At 40.0% G+C, this 26,206-nt stretch overlaps 1 protein-coding gene across 1 annotated transcript in view; it reads left to right on the top strand.

Annotated features, from left to right (window-relative positions):
* Window positions 1–26,206, top strand: part of PAM (peptidylglycine alpha-amidating monooxygenase) — a 457,165-nt gene that overhangs the window by 290,417 nt on the left and 140,542 nt on the right. The gene's annotated exons all lie outside the window — the stretch shown is intronic.

The raw sequence follows: 26,206 nt of genomic DNA, 5'->3' as shown, positions 1-26,206 counted from the left end.
AGAAACAAAAAGTTTCAAAATCATCTTCTTTGTAATTGTTAGAAAAAGTGAAAGGTATGAAAGGTATGCTGTCCCACCCAGATGTGGGGGGGAAAAAAAAAAAAAAAGGAAAAAAAAAATGTCAAATGTACAAGGAAGTACCAAGTTTTGTTGCATATAGTGGGAATTTTCCTACTCATCTGCACAAGAGCAACTGGGAAGCTCTCCCACCTTGAGTTGTCACTACTGGTATTAATCTCCGGCCACTATAGGTTTGTCCCAAAGAGTCCTTCCCTTTTCAAGAGTACAAAATATTTTAGAGACAAGTGAAATAAATCTGACTTAAGTAGACATCAGCAGTGGCTTTGCTATCACACTGAAAATCAGAGCATCCAACCATCCTCTCTTCCCCTGGCATCTACATGCCTTCAGAGAGAATCACATATTTTCACATTTTCAGGTATTCTTTAGGAACACAAAAACTCCATAGAGATGGGGGAAAAAAAAACACAATCCACTCGTAGATTAGAGAAGAAAATATGTGTCTATATATTTGTATAGATAAATTACAAATGAGAAATTCGTGTTCCAGCTGCTGCTGCTTGCAGGGGCAGCTGGTAATGGATGGAGCTTGAGGGCTGTGGGCTTCCACACCCATGGGCTTCTATGGGCAGTTGGGCCTTCCCCACCTACACCTTGGCCACCGTGCAGTCCATCCCTGATGCTGCCCCAGTCCCACAGCCAGCAGTGCCCTTCCTGAGCCCACAGGAGCTCAGATAGATGCTCTCTGATGGGGCATTACTCTGCTGCTCAATGACAGTCTCCAAACTCTGACATTAGCTTGTTAATATTTCAGGCTATAATCTGAAATATTTTCCCTCAACTGTGCATCAAAACACATCCTGGTTAATAGCTTCCTTATGTGGAAGAACTTTACACTACGAGTAACAGAGCACTGGAACAGGCTGCCCAGGGAAGTAGGGGACTTTCCATTCATGGGGACATTCAAAACCTGTTTCAGGAATAGCATATTAGTAAATTCTTCTTTTGATGTGTTTGCATTTTAATGACTTTTTTTCTTCTCTCTACTTGAAGTAGGGCATGTCATTTGGAATAATATATTGATCTTCACTAAACTGCATATATGCTAGAGTAATAAGAATAATTCACAAAGATAATGCTAACAAGATGTAAGAACTTCCCTCAATCTGCCAGGTCAGCTGTATTTGCTGCTACCTTAATTTAGTTTGCACCCTCCCAGCGGATGGTTTTGGTTTTAGCATAATAGGAGGTGACAGAAGGAAAGGAAAAAAGAGAAACGAGTGGAGGTCACTATGAAAAAATAGTGTGTTTAGCTGAAGCCAACAACATCTTCACTAAAATTGGGGAAGGTAGCATTGTGGTATACAATGTAGGCTTCATCTGGGAAGGAAATAGTGAGCTGAATATCCAGAAACTTAATTAGGAGTCAACTCTGCATTCTGTCACAATACAGACTCTAGGAGAAAGCCACAGGAATAAGGGGTTAGAGAGAGGAAATAAAATACAATGCATTTTTGCACTGATTATATTTCTTGAGTGATATTGCTCCTGAACAAGCAATTTACTGAGAAATGCAGTAGATACAACCAGCTTTTTTGAAGTACTTTATTGTGAGACATTAATTAAAGCTATTAAAAAATTTAAGTTGCTGACATTCAAGACTGGATACATAACCTACCAGAAAATTTCACCATACTTTCTTGGGAAGTATCTGGAGTGATCAAATAGAAATGGTAACAGACTGTGAGGGGGATAATGTTTTGGACTTAATGGAGGTTGCTCAGGGAGAAGAAATGTGAAGAATTTATTAATGTATTGCTGTTAAAGCTAATGGAGACCTGCTGAAGTTGTTCTAAATGCTGCTGTCCACCCTACTGTCTACCAACTGGATCTTCAGCTTCCAAGAACTGGCTTTTAAAGTGAATGTGCAGAAAGATTACCGGAGAAGTTTATTTTCCAACAGAGAACAGTCATGCTTGTTCATGTGAAGTGAAGCAAAGTGAAGTGTTCCATGAAATAATTAACAACCATGAGAAGGACAAAAGGCAACAGAAAATTTCAGAACAAATTAGCTAACAGACCATAATTCTTTACTATTAGAAGTTAAAAGGCTTTTAATCTACAGTAGAGAAAGTTTTGTAACAAAATTCTAATGGATTTAGTAAATTCTAAAACTTCAGCTGGAGTTTGATCAAATTATGACTAGGATAAGGACATGAGAACTGGTTAAATGGGAGGCCTTTTTCTGATGCCACTGTGAAGGGGGAGCAGGAAACTATATTCTAGGAAAAAACTTACTATTAATTCAGAAGAGTATCCCAAAAGTCATACTGGAATCCCTTGCAGAGACAAAGAAAAAGGTTACAAAATTTGTGTAAGGATTATATAAAGCAGCAACCTACTAATTTCACTATATTGTATTTGATCAGCATTTGCAAAATTTCTTACTTTAATTCTACACTTACCATAATGGGAACTCCTCTTTTTGTGGCAGTGAATTTAATCTATATGTAAAATTAATATGGCAGGTGAAAACAACCCCCCCTTGCTCTGTGTTCATTCTTCTTTGCTGGCTTAATCTTCACATCCCTTCTACTTACTATTGGTGAGACCACCCCTGGTGTAGTGTGTCCAGTTCTCCCCAGAACAAGAGAGAAATTAAGTTAATGGAGAGTCCACCAAAGGGGCAGTACAATGGTGGAGCATGTATCCTATGAGGAAAGGCTGAGGGAGCTGGGAGTATTCAGCCTAGAGAAGAGCAGTATCAGAGGGAGGGGGATATATATGTCTATAAAGACAAAAAGGGAGGGTGCAAAGAAGGCAAAACCAGGCTTTTTTTTCAGCTGTGCCCAGTGACAGGACCAGAGAAAATGGACCCAAAATGAAACACAGGAGGTGCTGTCAGAACATCAGGAAACACTTATTCACTGTCAAGGTGTCAGGGTTTAATGCTGGGCTGGCAATTAACTGAATGACAGATGCCTTCTATTAATCCCCCTGAAAGAAAGGAGAGAGAATAAGGGAGAGAGACTTACAGTTGGAAACTAAACTACACAGATTTAGTGAAACAATAAGGATAAAAACTAAAGAAAAATATTATATTATTATATTATGCTCTTTCTGGAGTATAACATGTTCCTCAGAACCAAGCAGTGGCCCCAGAACACAGCAGGGCATAAGCAAACCAGGAAATTCCTGGCATGTATTGGCAACAATTTGCTTCTCCAGGTGGTAGAGGAGTCAATGAGTGCTATGTTAGACCTTGTTGTCACTAGCATGGAGGGGGTGGTGGGGAATGTGAAGCTCAAGGCGAGCTATAGAAGATCAGGTTCAAGACCATCTAGAGAACCTAAAGGTGCACAAGTCCATGGGGCCTGACAAGATCCACCAGCAGGTCCTGAAGCAACTGGCAGATGAAGCTGTAAAAGCCACTTTCCATTGTATTTGAAAAGTCATGGCAGTTTGGTGAAGTTCCCACTGATCAGGAGAGAGGAAACATCATCCCCATTTTCAAAAAGGGAAAAAAGGAAAATCCAGGGAACTATAGCCCAGTCAGTTTCAGCTCTTTGTCCAGACCATTTTCTAATTTTGACAGATAACATGAGTAGCAAAAATAATGAATCATAGCAAGGAGGAATTAAGATAGCACCAGATTTCCCAGAAAATTCCTGATATGTTTTCTCTATAAGGAAGTTTGAATGGCTATGTTTAAACACGCTCAGGTTTTTTTTTTTTCCCTTTCATTAGGATGTGTGACATCTATCTCTGATTACTTACCAGTTTTCATTTATTTGGAATGCTTTCCATTCTGTTTAATTCCTCCTCAAAGTTACTCTTAGATGACTAGCATTCTTTCAAAGAGATTATGCTCCAAGTGGAATCAGTTTTCATTTTCTTCTTGGTAGTTCACTAATATTCTGAAGCATTTTTCAAGGCAGAACTACTTGAGCCTTCTGCATTTGCAGGGGGTTAAGCTGCCTGCTTGGAGCAAAAGACTATCAAAAGAACTATCAAAGGTTCCATTAAGATCCCTAATATCTTAGAGTTAAAGGTAAAATAGTATAACATTGAAACAGATAAAGTTAAAAAATTATATCCCCTCAGCTGTTTGTGATTTCCAGCTATGCAATGATGTGAAACGAAAGATGAAAAATGCATAATAGTACTTAAAGAAGTAACAGGTGGGAAAGATACATATCTGGTACTGTTTAATATAACAAAGTCCAAGAAAATCTGAATTAATACTCAAAATGAGTTATTTCTTAAGCCGATCAGTCAGGGTCTCCTCCCAGCAGACCCATCTCTCCCCCAGGTTTTCCTGGCTGTGCTTATGCTAGCTTTGATGTGGTGTAGATGTGCTGGCCTGGATCAGGCCTTTGTCAGCAGAGTTGTGTGAGCAGGAGTTAGGAGTGAGGGGCTGCCCCTGATTCCTCTGGCAGGTGCATCAACCTCAGGTTCCGCTGCCCGCTTTGCTGCTGCCCTCACTGCCTGCATTTCCAGCTTTGCAGAGCAGCAAGTGATGACAAGACCAATCATGACTGTATATCCATCACGTTCACAAGTCTAACAATGATGTATCAATATTCTCTCCAAACCTTGGCAGCTGCTCACTTTCTTACCCTCTGTAACAGCTTTTACTATCTTCCTCATTCTCTTTCTTATCACAGATCCTCAGCCAGGCTACAAAACTACATCCACAGTTACTCCTGGAAGTCTAGCACTCTTTTGAAGATGCACTGCAGGTTTAAGAGGGCTGGCAGGGACACTAAAAAGCCCTGACTAGCCTTATATCAGGTCCCCACCCATGCCCCTTCCCAGAGGTCTGGGACTCCAGGCAAGGGTGCATAGCTTATCAGCTTATCAGCTGCTGGACCTGATAAGGCCCCTGCCCTGGTGGCTGTGTTGCTGCCCTTCTCTCCTGGCTCCCTGTCCATTTTGAAGCACTGGCCCTTTCTGCTCCCTGACCTTAAGCTAAGAGTTATGCTGCTCGGACTGTCAAATATCTGCTACCCCTCACTAGTCCTTTCTAGTGCCAGTGATTCCTTCAAGACTTTCTGCTAGTCTGATCATCTTCATGGCCTGTCTCTGGCCTTGTTCCAATGGCTCCATGTCCTTCCTCTGTTGAGGGCTCCAGAACCAGACACAACACTCCAGGTGCAGGAGCAAAGTAAAGGGGGAGAATCCCCTCCCTCAACCTGCTGGCCACACCTCTTTTGATGCGGCCCAGGGTATATGATTGGCTTTCTGCACTGCAGTCAGACATGGCTGGATCATGTCAAGTTTCTCATCAACCAACACTCCCAAGTACTTCTCCTCAGAGCTGCTCTCAATCTGTCCTCCACCCAGCCTGTATTTGTGTTTGGGATTGTCCCAACCCAGGTACAGGACCTTGCACTTGGCCTCATTGCACTTCATGAGGTTGGCATGAGCCCTGTCAAGTTTCCTCTGGATGGCCTTCCTTTCCTCCAGTGTGTCAACCACACAAAACAGTTTGTTGTCATCAGTGAACTTGTTGGGAGTGCACTCCATGTCTCAAAGACATTAAAAGCCTGAGTCCCAGTATCAGCCCTTTAGGAATACCTCTCATGACTAGTGTTCGTTTGGACATCAACCCATTGACCATAGCTTCTTGAGTGCAACCATCCAGCCAGTTCTTTATCCACCAACTGGTCCATCAAATCCATGTCTTCCCAACTTAGAGACTGGGTTATCTTGCAGGATAGCAGGGAATGCTTTGCACAAGTCTGGATAGATGATGTTTGTTGCTCTTCCCTTATCCACTGACTCTGTGAAAGGCCACCAAATCTGTCAGTCAATATTTGTCCTTGGTGTAGCCATGTTGGTTCCAATAATCATGTCTTCATTTTCCATGTGCCTTAAAAGAATCTTCAGGAGGATCTGCTCCATGACTTTAAAGGGCACAGAGGTGCGGCTGACCAGCCTGTAATTCCCTGGGTTTTGCTTTTTTCCCTTTTTGAAAAGGGTGATGATGTTTCTTTCCCCTCTTCCAGTCAGTGAGAGCTTCACCAGGCTACCAGGACTTTTCAAATATGATGGAAAGTGGCTTTGCAAATTCATCCACCATTTACCTCAGTAGCCACACAGAGATGGGTCTTATCAGATCCCATGGAATTTACCCTATGGAACTGGGGTATTGTCAATAAACAATTGTTTAACTCTTCACTAAATCAAATCCTTCTGAGAGATGTGTTCTGTTGGGCAATTATGCATATACCTTAATACACCAGTTTCTGGGAAGAACATTTAAACGCACATGGAAACCAGAGTGTAACTATGACATAACTGTGCATTTTAAATATGTGTCTAAACATTTTAAATATGTGTTCAAATCCCAAAAGAGAAGTTCAAATTGTCCAGAAGAAAGGAAAAGAAAGTTTTCAAGGTTTTAGCACACAATTACAAATTCTCAATTTAAGTTTGCCAGCCATAAGTATCCCACTGACCTCAGTTATTTTAAAAGCCCAGTGTAAGAATATAATCAGAATGAAAACCTGACACTAGCCAAAGGCTATCCTGTCAGTTATATCACTGAGCAAGGATGTTTTACCTTTAACTATACCAATTTTGTATACTTTATCCGCACTAATAATCAGCTTGACATCAGTGGGATATGTGTATAGGTAGGAATACTACCATGTGTATTCACCATCAAGAATGTACTCACTGTAGTATTCTTCTATAAATGTAGGTGAAACTGCTCAGGAAATACTTTTCAGAGAATATAAAGGAACCATATCCATTGATATTGATAAAATACCTGTCTTCTTCCAGTAGCAGATGATGTGAGAAAGTAATAAATTCTTTATGTGGAAATAGGAAAGTAAGATATTGGATTTGTCAGTATGAGCCAAGTAAAATGAATAACAATTTAATATAAAACCCCCCATATAAAAGAGTTACAAAAAAGTAAAATAATATACAAATACTTAAAATTAATATAAAATTATTTACCTTTAAACTGTTTCATTAATTAAATGGTTTTAAGGAATGAAACCAAAACAGTTAATGCATTTTTTAGAACTCTTTATGCCGTTCATTTTTCATTGACAGCTTTACTTTGAGCTGTGTTACATATGTTCATAAATACAGTCTACCTAGTTTGTAAGTTAAATGCCAATATGTAAATAGTAATCTCTCATGACATTCAATAGATTTAGCTGTAAGCATTAAGCGAACTTCATAGCACTAAACTCAGCAATGCAGTACATATGTTAAAGTTTAATGAGAAAAAAAAGAACTATATAAAGTAGTGGTTATGAAAAATAAACTTCTACTCAATCAGTCACTGCATGGATTTACTACTAACATCTAGTCTAAATAAAAACTGAAGGCAGCATTCATGCATGCATCATCCTGCATGTCAATGTTATTCCACAGAGACTGAAGTTCTCTTTCAGAAACAGATTATGCATTCAAAAATTCTGGCTTTAAACTTCAGAAATAATGTCAGCTAAGTCCCACAGCATCATCTGGGAAAAGCTGGCAGTCATGGCTTGGACAAGTGCACCCTTAGCTGGGTTAAAAACTGGTTGGATGACCAGGCCCACAGAGTGGTGTCTGGCTTTCTGAGATAGAAGAGCTGATATATGAAAAAAAGCTAAACTGAAGAAAGACAGTTCTGAAAGACAACGGTGACCACACGAAGTCTCAAGTGTACAAAATTAAATGGAATTTCACTTTGCCTTCCCAAAGCTTGGAAGTTCAAGAACAGGGCTCTAAACTGGATTGCTAAAACGTGGAAAAGAAAAAAACCAAAACAACGCAACAAACTTACGCAGGGTTTTGTTATCCTTTCCATATTCTGTGACACAATCTGAATCTAGGTTTTGCAATAACTGGCTTATTTTGCTTCTATTTTCTTTAGCTTAATATTCACAGATACTGATGCATTCTAAAAATACCTAGATTGCTGCTATGGCTTTGGCCTTTGTCTGCTTACAAACTAGTACTTGATTAGCCAATTTATTTGATTTAGATGACAAAACTTTTCACAATAATGTCTTTAGAAAAATTCTTACTTATTTCATAAAACAAATACTTTGCATTCTGTGTGTGTCTCTTTTTCCCATTTTGTTTATTTAACAGTACTTATCCTCAATAACAAAATCAGAAGTGCAACTTTTCCTTACAAAAAGCTCTCATAAAAAGAAGGAAGAAGGTCAATGCATAAAATATCTTTCAGTTATCTATTATTTGAATTTACTCTCTAGCTTTTAAAGACCTAAGGGCACCTTATCACTAAATGTAAATAAAGCACTGCTATAGCAGTGATCATTAGCCTGTGACTTAGACATAAAGTGAAAGCCCAGGCAACAGGTCTAGTCTGTGCTATGTGCCAGTAGGGCTTAGATCAGTATCTGTGCTTCAGAAGCCTGCAAAACAATGGCCCCATTAAATTTACAGAGTTAAGAACTTGTCTATACCCCAGGAATCCAGGTGATGAACAGAAGAAGCTTGCCTTTCACTACAGATTTCTAGAGAAGACAACTTCACCACAACTTCGTAAAACTTGTGACAAGAAGGAAAGACAGAGCAGTTTGGGAGGTCCATAGTGTCACGAGCATATTGCTGTATGAAGCCACTGGTGCAGGACAAAGAATGTGGTTGTTTGCTTATTGGTCAATCAGTGTCTTCTAGGTTTTTAACTTAGCTTAAAAAAACTCAAAAATTTGCTGTTAATGTTATTAGAATACACCTTTAGTCCTTGACAAAGAAAACCAATATAACAAACAATGGATGTGAGCAATGTATCTCTGGTAGTGTAAGGGAAGAGGGAACTACGTATTATATTCTCATTTACATAACAACTGAAATTTTTTTGGACATAAAAGAATGAATTTTTTTCTTTCTCAGCTTTGACATTTATGTTTTTAGAATATGTAACTGTTGGATGGACTGCCAAAATGCCAAAAATTTAAAGCAATCTACAAAGTGGCTAGAAGTTCCAACAATGTTCATAGCTCCAGCTTTAGCAAGTATTGCAGCTCCTCTCTGGAACATCAGGGTCTGTTGGACACTGTGATAGCCTGTATTACAGTAATTCCTTTATTACTATGCTTCACACTTGGTGCTTACAATGAAATCATTCATATATTTTGGTGTCCTAAGTGGAATCTTACCTTAATGCTAAAGGTTGGGTGTTGTTTTTGTTGGGGGAAGTGGGATAAGGATTATAATTCAACTGACTGTAAGAATGACACTTTCAAAGGTATTATTTCTGGAATTATGTTGCACTTTGAAATCAATTGTGTGACTGAAAATTCTTGCATAACAGAATACTTGTAAAAAAATTGTGTTCATATTGCTCATTATAAACGATCAGGTACATAGTCCTTAGCTGCATTGTGGGAGAATACAGAGAAACTCATTGGAAGAAATGAAAAGGACTTCAAAGGCAAGAAAATTTTTTTCTTTCAACTGTGACTTTCCAGCATTACCTCTTTCTGGCAACATTTAATTCTTAGTGCTATCTGTGCCTGTATGACAGAACTCATGCAAGAACAAAATAAAGGACGCTAGTTTCAGTGGTAGTTTTCCATTTCTACTGGAAATACAGAGAAGAAGCTGTGAGACTCTGAGTCACCCAGTTGCAGTTTTTTATGAACATTCATACATACTTAACTAGCCCCTTTGTTTGCCCAGGTATGGGCCATTTCCACAAATAATCCACTGCAACGACTGTGTGAACACTGCACAAATATTTCAAAAGCAATGTTTGTGCTAGGAGGTGTGGAAAAGAAGAGGCCAGTTTTTAGCAATCATTGCATGTCCCTCTAAGAGAAGCTTAGATCAATCAGCCAGGGACACCTGGAGATGTAGGCTCTCAGAGAATCATAGAAAGTTAGGGGTTGGAAGGGACCTCAAAAGGTTATCTAGTCCAACCCCCACCTGCCAAAGCAGGGTCACCTATAGTAGGTGACACAAGAATGTGTCCAGGTGGGTTTTGAATGTCTCCAGGGAAGGAGCCTCCTCAACCTCCCTGGGCAGCCTGTTCCAATGCTCTGTCACCATCACAGTGAAAAAAAGTCTTCCTAATATTTATACAGAACCACCTATGCTCCAGTTTATAGCCATTGCCCCTTGTCCTATTGTTAGTCACCCCTGAGAAAAGCTTCACTCCATCCTCTTGACACTCGCCCCTTACATATTTATAAACACTGATGGGGTCACCTCATTCTCCTCTCCTCCAAGCTGAAGAGCCCCACCTCCCTCAGTCTTCCCTCATAAGGGAGATGTTCCGCTCCCTTCATCATCTTGGTCACTCTGTGCTGGACTCACTCAAGCAGCTCCTGTTCCTTCTGGAATGAGGGGCCCAGAACTGGACACAATATTCCAGATGTGGCCTCACCAGGGCAGAGTAGAGGGGGAGGAGAACCTCTCTTGACCTACTAGCCACCCCCCTTCTAATGCACCCCAGGATGCCATTGGCCTTCTTGGCCACAAGGACACATTGCTGGCTCATGGTCATCCTTCCATCCACCACTACCCCCAGATCCCTTTCCCCAGTGCTGCTCTCCAACAGCTCAGTCCCCAACATATACTGTGGTTGTTCTACCCCTGATGTAAGACTTTACACTTGCCCTTGCTGTAATATATTAGATTTCTCAATGCCCAACTGAGGGTGCCCAATGTCTGTCAGTCTCTGTTCTACCACTTTCCTGGCTTTGTACTCTTCAAACTTTTGCTGCAGAAAAGTTTTGAGCTGGATCTTGTTAATGTTTGCTAACACTAACAGAAATACAGTTTGTGTTGGTTTTATTGGATTGTCATTTAAAGTGTGCATAAGCAAAAAAGTCAGTAAAATATTGTAGAAAATGTACATGCTGTTGTTACTTAAATATAGATTACTTATTTATACCAATTCTAAAAAACAATCATTAGACATTCTATAAAATCTTTAACATTTTTTAAAATGGTATTCATGTCAGTGTCTTTGAAAAGTTTCCCGAATTATGAATAGTGCCAATTTTAACAATTTCTTCCTTTGTACCAGACTTGGCTCAACCAAATTTTGTAGCCACAGGAAACTAATGTTCTCTGATTTCATCATCCCATGCCTGTTCTCAGAAATCACTTTGCAATTTCACAAGAGCTACTTGGGCAGCAGACAGAAGTGGAAAATGTAAATGCAGAAAGCTCAATACCACTGCCTGGAACACTGTTTTAGAAAGAAGTTTAAAGGCAGCTTGTTAGGTTTAAAAGTCTACTTATCTACTGAGATACTAGCACTATCTTCATTTGTATCCTCTGACACTCTGTGGGACAGCATTGTCAAGACAGACAATAAAGTGGCTTACATTCAAGACTGAGGAAACAGTGTATAGTTTACATATTTAATTTATTATTTTACAATGAAACAGTGTTGCTAACTCACTTGTTAGTGAGTTTAAGTTGCTAATCCTATAATAACTAATTTTCTCCTGTATCAACATTCTATGCTTGTTCTTCTAAATCTCTCTGGGTTTCAGTTGGATTGAAACTGGAGGTAAGGCTGCTGCTGACTCCAGGACTCCAGCCTGGACTTTCCCAGGAATGCCCTGCAGCCTTGGTGGTGGTGTGAATGTTACTGCGGGGAAGGAATGTTGAATCATTTTTCCATGTATTTGTATATATTTAATAATGTTTTCTTTTTATCATTAGTGTTTCATTAAAGCTGTGTGGTTTAGTTTCCAACCCATAAGTCTCTCTCCCTTATTCTCTCTCCTTTTTTTATCAGGGAAGGGAATCAATAGAGAGCATCTGTCATTCTGTTAATTCCCAGCCCAGTGTTATACCATGACAACCACCTTCTGGGCAATCTGTTCCATTCTTTCACTACCCTCATGGTAAAGAGCCTTTTCCTAACATCAAATCTAAATCTACTGTTCTCTAATTTAAACCATTGCCCCTTGTCCTATCACTACAGGCCCTTGCAAACAGTCCATCTCCATTCTTCCTGTAGGCACCCTTCAAAGACAGGAAAGTTGCCATTAGGTCTCCCCAGAGCTGCCTTCTCTCCAGATTGAACAACCCCAGCCCCTTCAGCCTATTTTCACAGGAGATGTGTTCCAGCAAAACCAATGCAGACAAGATTATATTGCATTTTCATCTGTATCTGTAACTGAATGCTATCCTTAAAATGAATGGCACGTAGTACCTATTTCTATTAGCCATGATGTTCTTTTGTTTGAATGCTGTAGCAACTTACTTGTTTCTCTGCTTTGATGTTAATGTTTCATGGTCTTTTTATTTTTCTATTTTTTTTTAATAAAAATGAGAAAATATGTAGAAGCAAATATTCCTGTGTGACAGAGCTAGCTTTTAAACCACCAAACATTTTTGGGGTTATTAACTCTTTTGCCAGTACTTCAGTGAGGAATATTATTTCTTGACCTGTTTTCTCTGTATTTCCTAAGGCAACACACAGATCTCGATTTGAAAACAGAAATGGGGACCCACAAAAGAAAACAGCTTTTCAGGTAGATAATTCCATTTATTACTTTTCCTGTTAGATTTTCTCTTTTTATCTCATTAAAAAAAAAAAAAAAAAAAAAAAAAAAAAAAAAAAAAAATCAAGCTTCCTATATACAATGGTTCTATATACAGTGAAACATTGTGTATTGTCTATACTGCAAAAATCCTTGAGCAACAGTTGAATATGACATTAAACATTTCTTTACAAAGGCATGCTTTTCACTGGTCTTCATTTGAAACATCCATCATCACATATACATTGTTTTGATTATTGAAAAAGGCAACTGTGCAGGAAACCTTGGTGTGACGATACTACAAGGTTAAGTAGATGTTTCCACGGGCCATCTGCTATTCTCTACCTAGCAATGATGTTTAGGTATAGAAATGGAATTCTATTCATTCAGCTTCTGATTGAGCATTTCAAAACTGGAAAAAATTAACTACAAAGTACATGAACCTTCAGGTCTTCCTACCATCATGTAAAGCAATAAAAAAGCAAATTAAGTGAAGTTCAGACAGACATTTTTGTGTCATTTTCATTATTTCCTGAAACAGATATTAAATAAATAATTTCCATTTCCACTGGCGTTTACACCCAAATGGCCAATATACTATAGGAAGTATTTCTTGAGTCACATAAGTACAATACAACCAGAGATCACATGCATGATTATACTCACTCATACATGTACACACTAAGGAACAAGAACACCTTGTTAGGCTTACAGATACTGAGCAAATTCCAGATGGCTGGACTGGAAGTTCTGTGTAATATGAAATATTTTTATTTATTTACATACTTTTGTAAGGTATTTTGTCCTTGGAATTTTTTTAACACATCGAACAAATTTTGTATTTTGTGATACACTGACAAACAGCAAATGATGAGGCTAAATGGATAAGGAAACTTAATGAAAATATTCTGCCACCACTAAACCCTACGTTCTTTCCAGTAGTAATGAAATTATATAGCACTCCTACAGCACATAGTCAAGAAAGACTAGTGAAAAAAAAAAAAAAAGGAACAAATGCAACAAACCCTACTAAAAAAATAGCAACAGAGATTAATTTAGTCTATGCTTATGAATGAAAAGCTGAATTCAAGAACAGTCTCTGTAGCTAAGACTGGGTGTATCACATGTTTACGTTGAAAAAAGTAACTCCAGCTCTACAAAATACAGCTGAAAGCGATTAAGGATTACTGAGTCATTGTTTGTGAGATGAATGTATTCAGTCAAGTAACCCTTAACCCTGCCATAGCAAATATGAGGAAATAATGAAAGAGGCCTCTTGCAAACATGCACCGGAAAGTTTCTGCACAATCTGCCCCTTGAACAGTGCAGTATCATGTTTCCAGTTCATAGGGAACAAACTCAGAGAACCTCAGAACCATTAGAGTGAAACCTTGCAGTGCAAAGACTAAGTTTAGGAAAGCGAAAGATATTAAAAAGTCCCTGCTTGCTCTTGCTAACAAGAAGGCTTGGTTACGAGTAGAAATAACTCTAAGGAAGGAAGTTGTATAAATTTGTATAAGGACACTCCTCTAAATCAAGGGTTCCTTTTTCAGCCCTAAAAAAATGGGAGGAAATTGGTCATTTTGAAAGAAAATGTAGAATTCCAAGTTTCATAAACTTTCTGAAAATACTCTGCTTTCTTCTATTTGCAGAGAATATGGTCATTTTAATTACATGTGACAGAACTAGACTGTAGAGCTTCTAGTATACAGGAGAACTGCTAGAGAATGCAAAATAATATAGATATATTGGACAACTGTTTTTAAAAAAATAAGATGACATTCCAAAACCACTTAAAAAACCTGTGCCTTCAATTTTACAAGCCTGTGTCTAGGTTGAAGTTGGCGGATGCACAGCTACAGAATGTGAGCCAACTTCTTGGGCAACAGTTTCCTAGAACAGCTTGCGAGTTCATAGTGGTTTGCAAAGCAACTACCATGCAAGTAGTGCCATATAGTTGAAAAACGAAAGGATAGAAGTTCTATATAAAGAAGCAGGATCTTTGAGAACACGAAACGGTCTTTTCCACTAGTAATTTATTTGGGCATTGATAGGTCATTTTGGCACCATGCATCAGGAGACATATGAATCAAATATGAAGATACTGATACAGAGATGTTCAGAAAGATACAGAGATGTTCAAAGGCCTAGACAGCTTGATCTACAGCACAAAACTTTACAGCTGCAGGAAAAAATTAAGAGGTGTATAAAACCCCACATTTGTAAAGATTTTTCCTAAAAGGAAAGGGAAAAACCGTCCTACCTGCCCAAGCTGAATACCATATTTACTACGGGGAATACTTGGGCTAAACAGTGGGACAAATGGGTCAGTAATTAGGACTGTAAGGAACCAGAAGAGATTTCCTGGTGTTACTGTGGTGTTTCTTTCACTAGAGATCCTTAGGACCAAGTTAAATAAACCTTAGTTAAAAATGCTGAAGGTACTGGCACAGTTAGACCAGGTGACATCTCAAGGTACTGCAAGTCTAAGGATAATATGTTTCTGTGAAATGTTCATTAATTTAAATTAAAAATGCTGTTTGAAATTAAAAATTAAAGAGTTTTACCAAGTAATGCTCTCAACAAGTAATACTTGTTTTTTCATCCAACTACTTGCAATCTCATTTCATCACTATTTTCAATGATCTCAGACACAGGATTTTCTTTTCATCATAGACAAAGGAAGAAAAAACTACTTAATATGGCTAATTTGTTGTTATATAAATGATTAAAGTTGTTTATTTTCAGTTTGAAAAAACTACTGACAAATACATTCTGTCTTTCCTTCTCCATAATAACCATAGTAGCACATTGCAGCCATTTTAATTTTTTGTTACCCAGTTTCCATTTGTATGATTGAAACTAATGGATAAACTGGGAGTGGGAATTTCATATTCTAGGAACAAAAAGACATTGGGTATTCAGACCTGTTTCAGCAGCCTAAGGCTCTGTCAGAATCTGCTTTAAAATCTTTGCAAGCAAGATGTGTAGTAAGTTTTCAGGTCCTGTTTAGAAAATTGTTTAACTTTCAGCCATCCAATCAACTATTTATGAGTCATTTACAATACCCAGTTCAGTGCACAGAAAGCTATGAAATATTCTTCCAATTAGCTGTTGGGTGTACCATGCAATTTCAGGTTGCAGATCTGCACTGTACCACTTGTCTCTCTTTGCAGAGAATGTAAACTGAGAGAAGCAGTGATTCAGGCAGAGACAGAGTGGTCCATAGAATTACAGAAAGATGAGATCTTGTGCCTTTTGGAACCTTGTAAAAGAGATAGAGTGTGCTGAGTGTCGCAGTAGTGAGTACTCTGACTGGAGGGAATATGAAAGTGGTACCCCCCCTCACCCCTGTCATGAACTCTTGATGGAAGTGAGCCTTTTTCTTTGTGGAAGTACTGTTATTAAGAAATATGTTGCTGGGAGTCAGAGTACTATATATCACTTCTATTTCATGATGTCCTTGCAGAACCTTATAAAAGAAACAGCACAATGCAGATCTTGTCTTTTGTATAGCAGAGCACACTTTCAAACAGTGTTCCTGGAAACAACTAGAGGAGGAGTTACTACTGAAACTGCATTAAAGTGGAACAGACACGATTAAAAAGATGAAAAAACATAATCAAAGAGTGTCATGACCCTGACCTAAGAGGGACCAAGCATTCTGTGTTGCCCAGATGAATAGGTGTGAGAATTTTCTTACAACTATTCCATCTATAATTCTCAATACAATATTCTTCCATAAATCTACTATGGAAAGAAATAGGCCAACTAGGATAAGGGTATTCAAGGCGTTTCTGAATCCTGTAGGCTCCCAGACACTCCTTAAAAGAAACACACGTTCTCTTAATAACTATTTTCTCACTAGTTACCTCAATAAAAGACCTTTGCTACAATTAATGGACAATGAAAAGTATCAGGATAGAATTTTGACTATGTGATAACAGAGTGGGACTCTAACTCCTCTTCCGGATGCCTGTGAATCACAGATGGAGGGTACATTTCATTAATTTTAGAAATATTTCTCATGGTGACAGTAAGCAAGACTGCAAATTGCACTGATGAAACTGGGTCACAGCTGGGATCCCAAACTGACATGAAACATTCTAAAGAAAAAAATTACCAGACTCACTTTGATATGAATTTGGAAATATGTTAAAGAGCATTAGAAATTTCAGTTAGTATAAAAGACAAGTACTTCTACTGAAATCTAGCATGTGTGTCTTTGCCAAGTTTTGTGCTGCCAGTGATGCCTTTACCAAAATAAGAACTTTTCCATAATTTTCCTTTTGGGTTCACTTGTCAAGGAAGCACACTGTAGATCAACCTAGTTTCATAAACTCAACTGTTTGATCAGTATTTCTTATTTTAATTTGATCATCGTAAGTATTACAGGTTTGTCTTTTCTGAAGATTGCTTAAAGCATTGTTCTAATGTAACTTTTTCAACTGTACCATAATCTATTCAGAGCTGAGGTAGACTTTGAACTGTAAGAAAATGGCATACCTGGAGAACAGAAAAAGGGAAAAAGAGAAAGGAATATTTTGTGCACAATTATACAGGATGTGAAATAGACATCGATTGTTTTTTTATTTTCCTTACTTACCACAAGATGGCATCGATTAGGTTTTACTGGCTAGAGACTCCGAAGATTTGCTTTTGTTGTCCACAGGTTTGGGGATTGTGTTAAAAGGGGCAAGTTGTTTATGTTTTTCTGATAGAAAACAAAAGCTTTCAAAATAAATTGTATATTTAACAAATAATTATGAAAAAAAATCTTAATCAAACAAAATATTTGGAGAGCTCTATATGTAAACTGGTTTCAAAAATGTGAGTGCAAGAACCATGATGTCAATGTTTCCAGGTTTATACTGCTTCAGTTACCAGTACTGCTCTAAAGGATATGTTACTGGATATAGCTAAACATTGAAATGAAACTCAGGAACAGAAGCTATTGTTATAATATTGTTCATCTCTTCAGATGGATTCACCAAAAGTTTCATAAAGTGGCTTCAACTAAGGAGTTTGAATCATCTCCAGACTCCCAGAATCTGCATAGATATAAGGAGTCTGAATCTTTTTTTTTTTTTTTTTTAATTGCTTATCTGGCTTATCATCATTGTAGTTTTCCTTTAAAAGATTAAACTTCTTTCACCAGGCCTGTTCCATATGAGATAAGGTAGCAGATGAGATGTATATGTATAAAACACAATTTATGTATATAACAAAGGATCTTCAAAGCTAGAATTAAAAAGAATATAAATCAGATAATATGAGTGTTATGATATCAGTATAGCAAAACAAGTTGCTGCAATAACAAACAAGAAGGTATCTTAATAAACTATACAAATAATCAAATATCTTGATAACTTTCACAGAAGGCTAATTGAGTACTCACAAATAACTTATCTGTAGGTCTTATGCTGGCTCTAGAACAACGACTAAAATAATACCTATGAACAATATGATGATACAATGACAGCAGTTTTCTAAGGATCCTAAAGTCTTCAAGTTAATAATCAATATACAGGGATTTAGGTGTCTCTTTTCCCTTCTCATCAGAAGCGATCACTCAAACAGGTTTCCCTGCTGGAGGCAGAGGTCCAGCATGCCTTTTGGGGAAAGTGTACAGGATTGTCACCTATCAAAAGGTGGGACTAGACTCTGGTAGAATAAAGTGATTTGCTGCTGTCATTTAACTACTTAGCCATACCTCCAAAATCTTCTATTGGCTTTATGTTAATGGTTCCAAGACTGTTACCAGTTCAGAGTCTGCTACGCCCTTAGCCTGGAGTGGGAGAGTTTCCACAGAAAGCAAAGGGCAGTGAAACTGAGACAGAGTGTGAATCTGAGAGACAAAGAAAATTGAATAATAAAGGCAAACTGAAGTAGGCCCACTGACGTAGAGTGTCCTGTTACAAGGCCTTTTTGAGTCTAGAGGTACCTATTGAGCTCTCACAGTCCAGGAGCAATAAATAAAGAGGAAGGATTTTGAGACTAGTATCTGTCACAAAGGTAATTTCTTTGAGGACTATATTAGAAAAGCAGAAACCTTGCTGTAAGCATTAAAGAAAGGAATTGCAAGGAAAGAAAAGAAATAGCAAGGAAACTGTCAGAAGTCAAGAAGGAAGGAAATGGCAACAAAGAAAGGAGAAGTGAAAGGTACCTCTGAGCATTGGAAATTGTTTCAGGGGGCATAATAACTATATTGATATTTCAGAGTTTATCCAGACCTCAAGACATAGGATTTCCCCCATATAACACTCATTTTGTATTGTCCAAAGTGTCTGCAAAATGTTAGCAGGGACTGATCATCCATGACAGGCTTGGTCTTTTCTCAGCCTACAAAGATGTAACAGATGCAGAAACTCTAATCTGTAACACAGAAGTAGTATGTGGCATCATTATGTCCTTTATAGAAGGAAATAATAAGGGAACTTCTCTAGAAATATCTATGCAAACTTAAAGAACATGTTTCTGGGGGGAGGAGGAGTGTTGTTGTTAATGCATCGAGGAACTTTAAACAGATGTCTGGACCTTATAAGCTGTGTTAGGTGTTTTCAGAACAGGCTGCCTCATCTCCTTTAATATAATTTACAGCTATTGGAGCTATTTTAACTACACAATAATGGAGTACTATCCTTAACTATGTGGGATAGTGATACTGGTCTCTTTGTCCTGTCAGCTGCATTAATGGAAAACAAGAATGTTTCACTTGAACTCAATATTGTTTTAGTGTAACAGAAGTGAAAGGAGACTTGGACTGAGAGCTCTTCAGTGACTTACACCTTCTTAGGCAAAACCAGAAACTACCAAGAATTGTGTCACACCTCTTTCAGATGCTCACATTGTTTACAAGTAGAAACGTCTCGAAGATTTTCATTACTTTTCATTATTATTGTTGTTGGTTTTATTAGTGATGTTGGTTTCTTGTTAATGTTAATGTTGTTGGAATAAGGTAACTTCATTTAATTTAAACTTTGGATAATTCTGGTTTCTGCAAGATGGCTCCAGTTCGAGAAGCCTGTAGTTCTCAAATTCACCACTACTCATTGTATTTATTATTAGAGATAAAGCACAGGAAAGGCTTCAGATAATACATTTAGCTGTTTCACAGCATCTCAGAAAAAAAAAAGCCTTAAAACTGGTATCCTGGACAAAGGGAAGAAATGGTTGATGCTGAAAAAAAAAAATTTAAAAACTGTCACTGATTCTTTGGATATCTACTGAGGAACAAAAGGCTCAAAATGAGAAGTAGGGGAAAAGAATGAAAACCAGGAGAATGACAGAAGATTCAGGAGGCTTCTGATGTCTCTGACTAAGATTACTGTGTTATTTTCAGTTGAACCATCACACAAATATTCTGTATTTAGACAGTCTTATATAGCAAATGACAACATAGAATTACATGTATTTGCAAACTATTGGTATGTGCAAAAGTATCTCTGCATGAATAAGTAAATTTATTTCTTAAAATTGTATGTATCTTTGGAAAGGTATAACTACAGCATTTCACTACTGGCATTTACATTTCTTTCAGCACGTAACAGAAGATTTTAAGTGGGAAATAGAGAGAACAAGAGAGGCAAATTAATGCGTGACATTTATACCTTTTTTTTTTTCTCTCTCTCTTTTTTTTTTTCTGGGGGGTTGCAGGGAGAAGGAAGTAATTCTGTCCTTTGTTTTTTGGTCTGCTCAAACTGCTCAGCCACGACAGAATATTTTGCACCCAATGAAGAGGTCGAATTTAAATTTTTCTCCTAATAGAAAACACTGAGAAGTTGGAAAGTGAAAAAAAAAAAAAAAATTGTTTTCAAAATGGCATAGGTGAAAGACTCGTTGTATACTGCCTTTTTTAATTTACTCATCCGTGCATGTTGTTCTGTAGCGCCCCATCTCCCAGCCATATTACTTTCTTATGTTGTTAAAACAGTGATTTGTGTAGGAATGAGTTCGGCTGGGAATTTGATTGGGAAATCTGGGCGCTCCTTGATGAATGCAAAACGATTCTGCGGGAAAACTGCCCCTGCTGCCGCTGCTGCCGCTCCCACCGCCCTCACCGCCGCTGCCAGGGACTCCTCCCGCACTGGCTCGGAATCAGCCCTTGTCGCCCCTGTCACAAAACACAGAAAGCATCTGAAGAAGTCGGACCGCCCGGTGAGGGGTGATGATGATGCTGATGCTGATGATGACTCAGAGACAACAGAAAACCCTGATCAGCGAGAGTCAGCCCGAGGCAAGAACGACACAGGAGAGTGATTTGGAACCTGAGATAATTATCCAATCTGTGTCTCTGAAAGAGATACGAAATTTAAGAAAGGATTGTGCTTGTGATGAAGGTGAATCACGTGACTGCTTGGGTGCTGCGTGCCTGGGACAAGGGAGGGGATACGGTAGACCTGGAGGGCAGAGAGGTGCGGCAGCTGGGATCGTTATCCAGAGATGGGGGCATTGATAAGGTAATCGGGAGAAAAGCGGTACTTATCGAATCTTTGGAAACGCCTTTTGTCTGAGGTAAAAAGCCGATATCCTTATAAGGAGGATATCGAATGTCGCCCTATTACATGGAACACCGTGGAAAGAGGCATCAAATATCCGAGGGAGCTGGCAGTTCGTGAGGTCATCTATGGTGATGGGAAAACTCCTGACGATTCTGACGTAACTACATGCAGGAGCCTTAAAAAGCTCGCAGAGTGCCCCTCCTGTGTACTCCCACATTTTGGAAGGAAGAGTCTTTAGGGAGATGATGAAACACCACCAACTGTCAGTGAATTTATTAGCCAGCTAAGACAGTACAAAAACAGTGTCTCTAACCCCTTACAGGCTCGTGTCTCAGCTGTGGAAAAACTGGCTGAGGAGTTCAAAACCTCTTTTGAGAAGCTGCATAAGCTATCCAAGATGGAGGAGAGTAACACTTGGTTTTCACCTGAATAGATCATCAGCTATGAAAATAGGCACTTCCCTGGGAGACCAGCTCAGGGTAAGCAAAACTCAACACAAAAGTTCTCTGTGGCTGACCTTGGTGAAAACATGACTATAGGGGATGGCAAACCCACCACTACCTTCTGTGCAAAAGTAAAGAAGCTGCAAGGTAATACCACTGAGGGTAATGTTTCCAGAAGGATGGCTGCTTCAGTCTCCCAAGAAACACCAATTGCTGGCCCCAGCAGATGGCTCTCCAACCCAACTGTGAGTCAAGGAAGTAACAGTGAGGGTCCAGTTCGCCACACAAACCCTTCTGTTCAGTGTGGGTGCTGTACTCAGCAGTAGAGGGGCCCTGCCTCCAGCCAGGTGTAGGAGAGAGATAAATGAATTTACTGGACAGTGTGGCTTCTGTGGCCACAGAGATACAGAGCCCTGGTAGACACTGGTGCACAGTGCACCTCCCTACCATCAAATCACAAGGGAGCAGACTCTGGTATCATCTCTGGAGTCACAGGTTCTCAAGAACTGACTGTAGTGGGGGGTGAAATGAGCCTGACTGGAAATGACTGGGAGACCCACTGTACAGTGACTGGCCCAGATGCCCCATGCATCCTTGGTATAGACTTTGTCGGGAAAGCGTATTTCAAGGACCCAAAAGAGTATAAGTGGTTCTTTGGTGCAGAAGCTGTGGAAACTGCGGGCACTGACCAGCTGTCTGCCTTGCCTGGCATTATGGGTGACCCTTCTGTGGTGGGCCTGATGATGGCAGAGGAACAGCAGGTACCAACTGCATCTAACACAGACCATCATTGACAGTACTGTACCAACAGGGACTCCCTGCTCCCCAGAGAAAATATTATTCACCAATTAGAGATTCAAGGGGTGATCAGCAAGACTCATTCACCCTTCAACAGTCCTATATGGCCAGTGTAGACGCCTGGTGGAGAATGGAGATTAAATATGGTCTACCATGATCTAAATGAAGTTACACCATGAACGAGTGCTGCTGTTCCAGATACGCTGGAGCTTCAGAATGAACTGGAGTCTAAGGCAGCCAAATGCTATGCAACTATTGACATTGCTAACGTGTTTCTGCATTCCCATAGCAGCAGAGTGCAGGCCCAATTTGCTTTCAGCTGGAGGAGCATCCAGTACCCTTGGAACAAACTACTTCAGGAGTGAAAGCACAGTTCCACCATCTGCCATGGACTGATCCACACTGCACTGGAGTGGGAGGGCTCCAGGCCATCTGCAGTATATTGAGGGTATTGCTGTGTGGGGTAACATGGCTGAAGGAGTCTTTGAAAAAGGCAGGAAAGTAATCAGCATACTACTAGAAGCTGGTTTTGCTATAAAGAGAAAAAAGGCCAAGGGACCTGCTAGAGAGATCCAGTTTCTGTGAGTTAAATGGCAAGATGGGCACCTGCACGTCCCTATGGATGTGGTCAACAAAATTGCAAGTGTGTCTTTACCCGCTAATAAGAAAGAGATGCAGACCTTCTTGGGCATAGCGAGATTTTGGAGGATGCACATTCCTGGGTACACGCAGATTGTAAAACCCCTTTATGAAGTCACCCAGAAGAGAAATGGTTTTACATGGGGCCCTGAACAGCACCAGAGCTTTGAGCAGATAAAGTGATAGCCAGTCCATGCCGTGGCCCTGGGGCCTGTCTGAACAGCACAGGAGACGAAAAATATGCTCTATGCTGCAGCCTGTGGCAGAAAGCACCCAATGAGACTTGAGGTCAACCCTAGGGTTCTCGAGTCAGCAGGTTAAAGGTTCTGAGGCCAATCACTCTCCAACAGAAAGAGAAATACTGGCTGCCTATGAAGGAGTTTGAGCCACTTCAGAAGTGACTGGTACTGAGGCAATGCTCTCCTGGTATCCTGTCTGCCAGTTCTGAACTGGATGCTCAGGGGCAGGATCACATCTACACACCATACCACTGATAGCACCTGGAGTAACTGGATTGCCTTGATAATATAGCAAGGTTGAATAGGAGGCCCTGATCATCGAAGCATCATGGAGGTGATAACAAACTGGCCAGAGGGTAAAGATTTTGGAATGCCACCAGTTGAGACAGTGAACCAAACCGTGCTGAAGAAGTCCCTCCATATAATGAACTTTCAGGTTCTGAGAAGTTTGCTCTCTTCACCGATGGATTCTGCTGTCTTGTAAGAAGTCAGCAGAGGTGGAAAGCAGCAGTTTGGAGTCCTACATGACAAGTTGCTCAAGCAGCTGAGGGGGATGGTGATTACAGCCAGTGTGCAGAGGCAAAAGCCATCCAGCTGGCCCTGGACATTGCTGAACGGGAAAAGTGCCAGTGCTTTGCCTCTACACTGATGGCAGCAAATGCCTTGTGGGGGTGGCTGAAGGGATGGAAACGGGACAAGTGGCAGTGCAGGGGGAAGCCTGTTTGGGCTGCCACTCTGTGGCAAGGTATCACTGCCCTGTTAGAGACACTGAGGGTAAGGGTAAGGGCTCTTAAGAGTGGGGCCAGTGAAGAACACCAGCAAAACCATCAGGTGGACCAGGCAGCTAAAGTGTTTCAAACAGGTTTAGACTGGCAGCACAGAGGTGAACTGTTCTTAGCTCACTGGGCCCATGACACTTCAGGTCACCAAGGCTGAGGTGCAATGTACCAATGGGCGCCTCACCAAGGGGTGGATTTAACTTTAGACACTATTAACTAGGTTATTCATGACTGTAATATATGTGCAGCAGTCAAGTTAAGTGGTTAAAACCTTTGTGGTACAGGGAACATTGATGTAAATACAAGCATGGAGGGGCCTGGCAGATTGGTGACATCCCACTCCCTCAGTCTCACCAGGGTAAGCACTGTGTGCTCACAATGGTTGATGCAAGCACGGGGTGGTTGGAAACATACCCTGTTCCTCATGGCACTGCCTGTAACACTGTTTTGGGGCTTGAAAGTTAAGGGTTGTGGTGGCATGGTACCCCAGAGAGCATCGAGTCAGACAACTGGACACATTTTAAAAAACATCTCATAGACAACTGGGTTAAAGAGCATGGTGTAGAGTGGATACACCATATCCCCCCATATACCGGCATCTGGAAAAACCAAATGCTACAGTGGCTTGCTGAAAACCACCCTGAAAGCAATCGGTGAAATATGCATTTGGCAGAAGCCACCTGGCTAGTTAACACTAGGCTCAGATTCACATATTTAGAATAGTAGACTTACCAATCACAGTTATAAGTATATGAGGCTATGGTTATGAATTACAAGCAGTATTTTCCTTATTGTACCCATTCTCACTGTATAAATTGTTCCTTGTGCCAGAAAATCATGTGTAACATAAGTGCAGTGAAAAGCTGCACTTTGAAATTTTTACTTCAAATAAACTCAGATTTCCTTTTAAAGGATGTCATTCAGTTTGAAATGCTAAAAGTATTTTCAATAGTTTTTAAAACACATTTTTATAGCCATCATCTACAATTCTTATAACATGGCTTACCATGGGATAAAGCCCTGGAGAGAAAAGCAGCCCAAGAAAGCTGGTGAATATTCACAGTCCAAGCTCAGGAGTGATGCATCTTAACAAAGAGAAAGTAAGGAGAAAAGGCCAGGAGGTCTCACCTCTATGCCTGACAAGATTATGGAACAGATGCTTCTGGAAACTATGGTAAACCACATGAATAATTAGGAGGTGACTGGTGAGAGGCAACATGGCTTCACTAGGGGCAAATCCTGCCTGAAAAATTTGCTGACCTTCTACAACAGGGGTCACAGTATTGGTAGACAAGGAAAGAGCAACTTATGTCTTCTACCTGGACTTGTGCGAAGCATTTGACACTGTCACACACAGCATCCTGGTGTCTAAATTAGAGATATGGCGTTCATGAATGGACCACTCAGTGAATAAGGAATTGACTGGAGGATCACACTCATGGTGTGCACTCATAAACATACCAATGTCCAAGTGGAGATCTCTGAGAATTGGCACTCCTCAGGGGTTGGTACTGGGACCAGAGCTGTTTAACATCTTTGTCAGGGACATGGACAGTGGAATTCAGTGCAAGGTCAGCAAATCTGTTAATCACACCAAGCCGTGTGATGTGGTCTACACATTGGAGGGAAGGTATGCCATCCAGAAGGATTCTGATGAGCTTGAGAGGTGGGCTCATGCAAACTATCTGAAATTTAACAAGGTACTGCACATGGGTTGGGGCAATCAATTGAAAGCAGCCTCAAGGAAAAGGACTTGGGGATGTTGGTCAAATTAAAAGCTCAATACGAGCCAGCAATTCTGCAGCCTATAAAGAAAAGGCAATCATATCCTGAGCTGCATCAAAAGAAGCATGGTCAGGAGGTCAAGGGAGGTGATTCTCCCGCTTTATTCTGCTCTCAGGAAATCTCAAGTGGATATGGAGGTCTTGGAGCAAGTCTAGAGGAAGGCCACAAAGAGGGTAGAGGTCCTATGAAGAGAGCTGGGATTGTTCCACCTGGAGAAGTGAAGGCTCTGGGGAGACCTTATAGCAGCTTTCCACTACTTGAAGGAGATCTAATAGGAAAAGGAAAGATACAGATGGAATTTTTACAAGGGCATGTAATGATAAGACGAGCGTTAATGCTTTTAAACTGAAAGATGGCAAATTTAGATTAGCTATTAGGAAGACATTAATTCCTGTGAGGATGGTGAGACACTGGAACAGGTTGCCCAGGAAAGATGCAGATGCCTCCTCCCTGGAAGTATTCAAGGCCAAGCTGGATGAAACTTTGAGCAACCTGGTCTAGTGGAAGGTGTCC

This window comes from Heliangelus exortis, chromosome Z, assembly GCF_036169615.1.
Source record: "Heliangelus exortis chromosome Z, bHelExo1.hap1, whole genome shotgun sequence".
Taxonomy (NCBI): domain Eukaryota; kingdom Metazoa; phylum Chordata; class Aves; order Apodiformes; family Trochilidae; genus Heliangelus; species Heliangelus exortis.
This window is presented reverse-complemented; position numbering and strand designations above follow the sequence as displayed.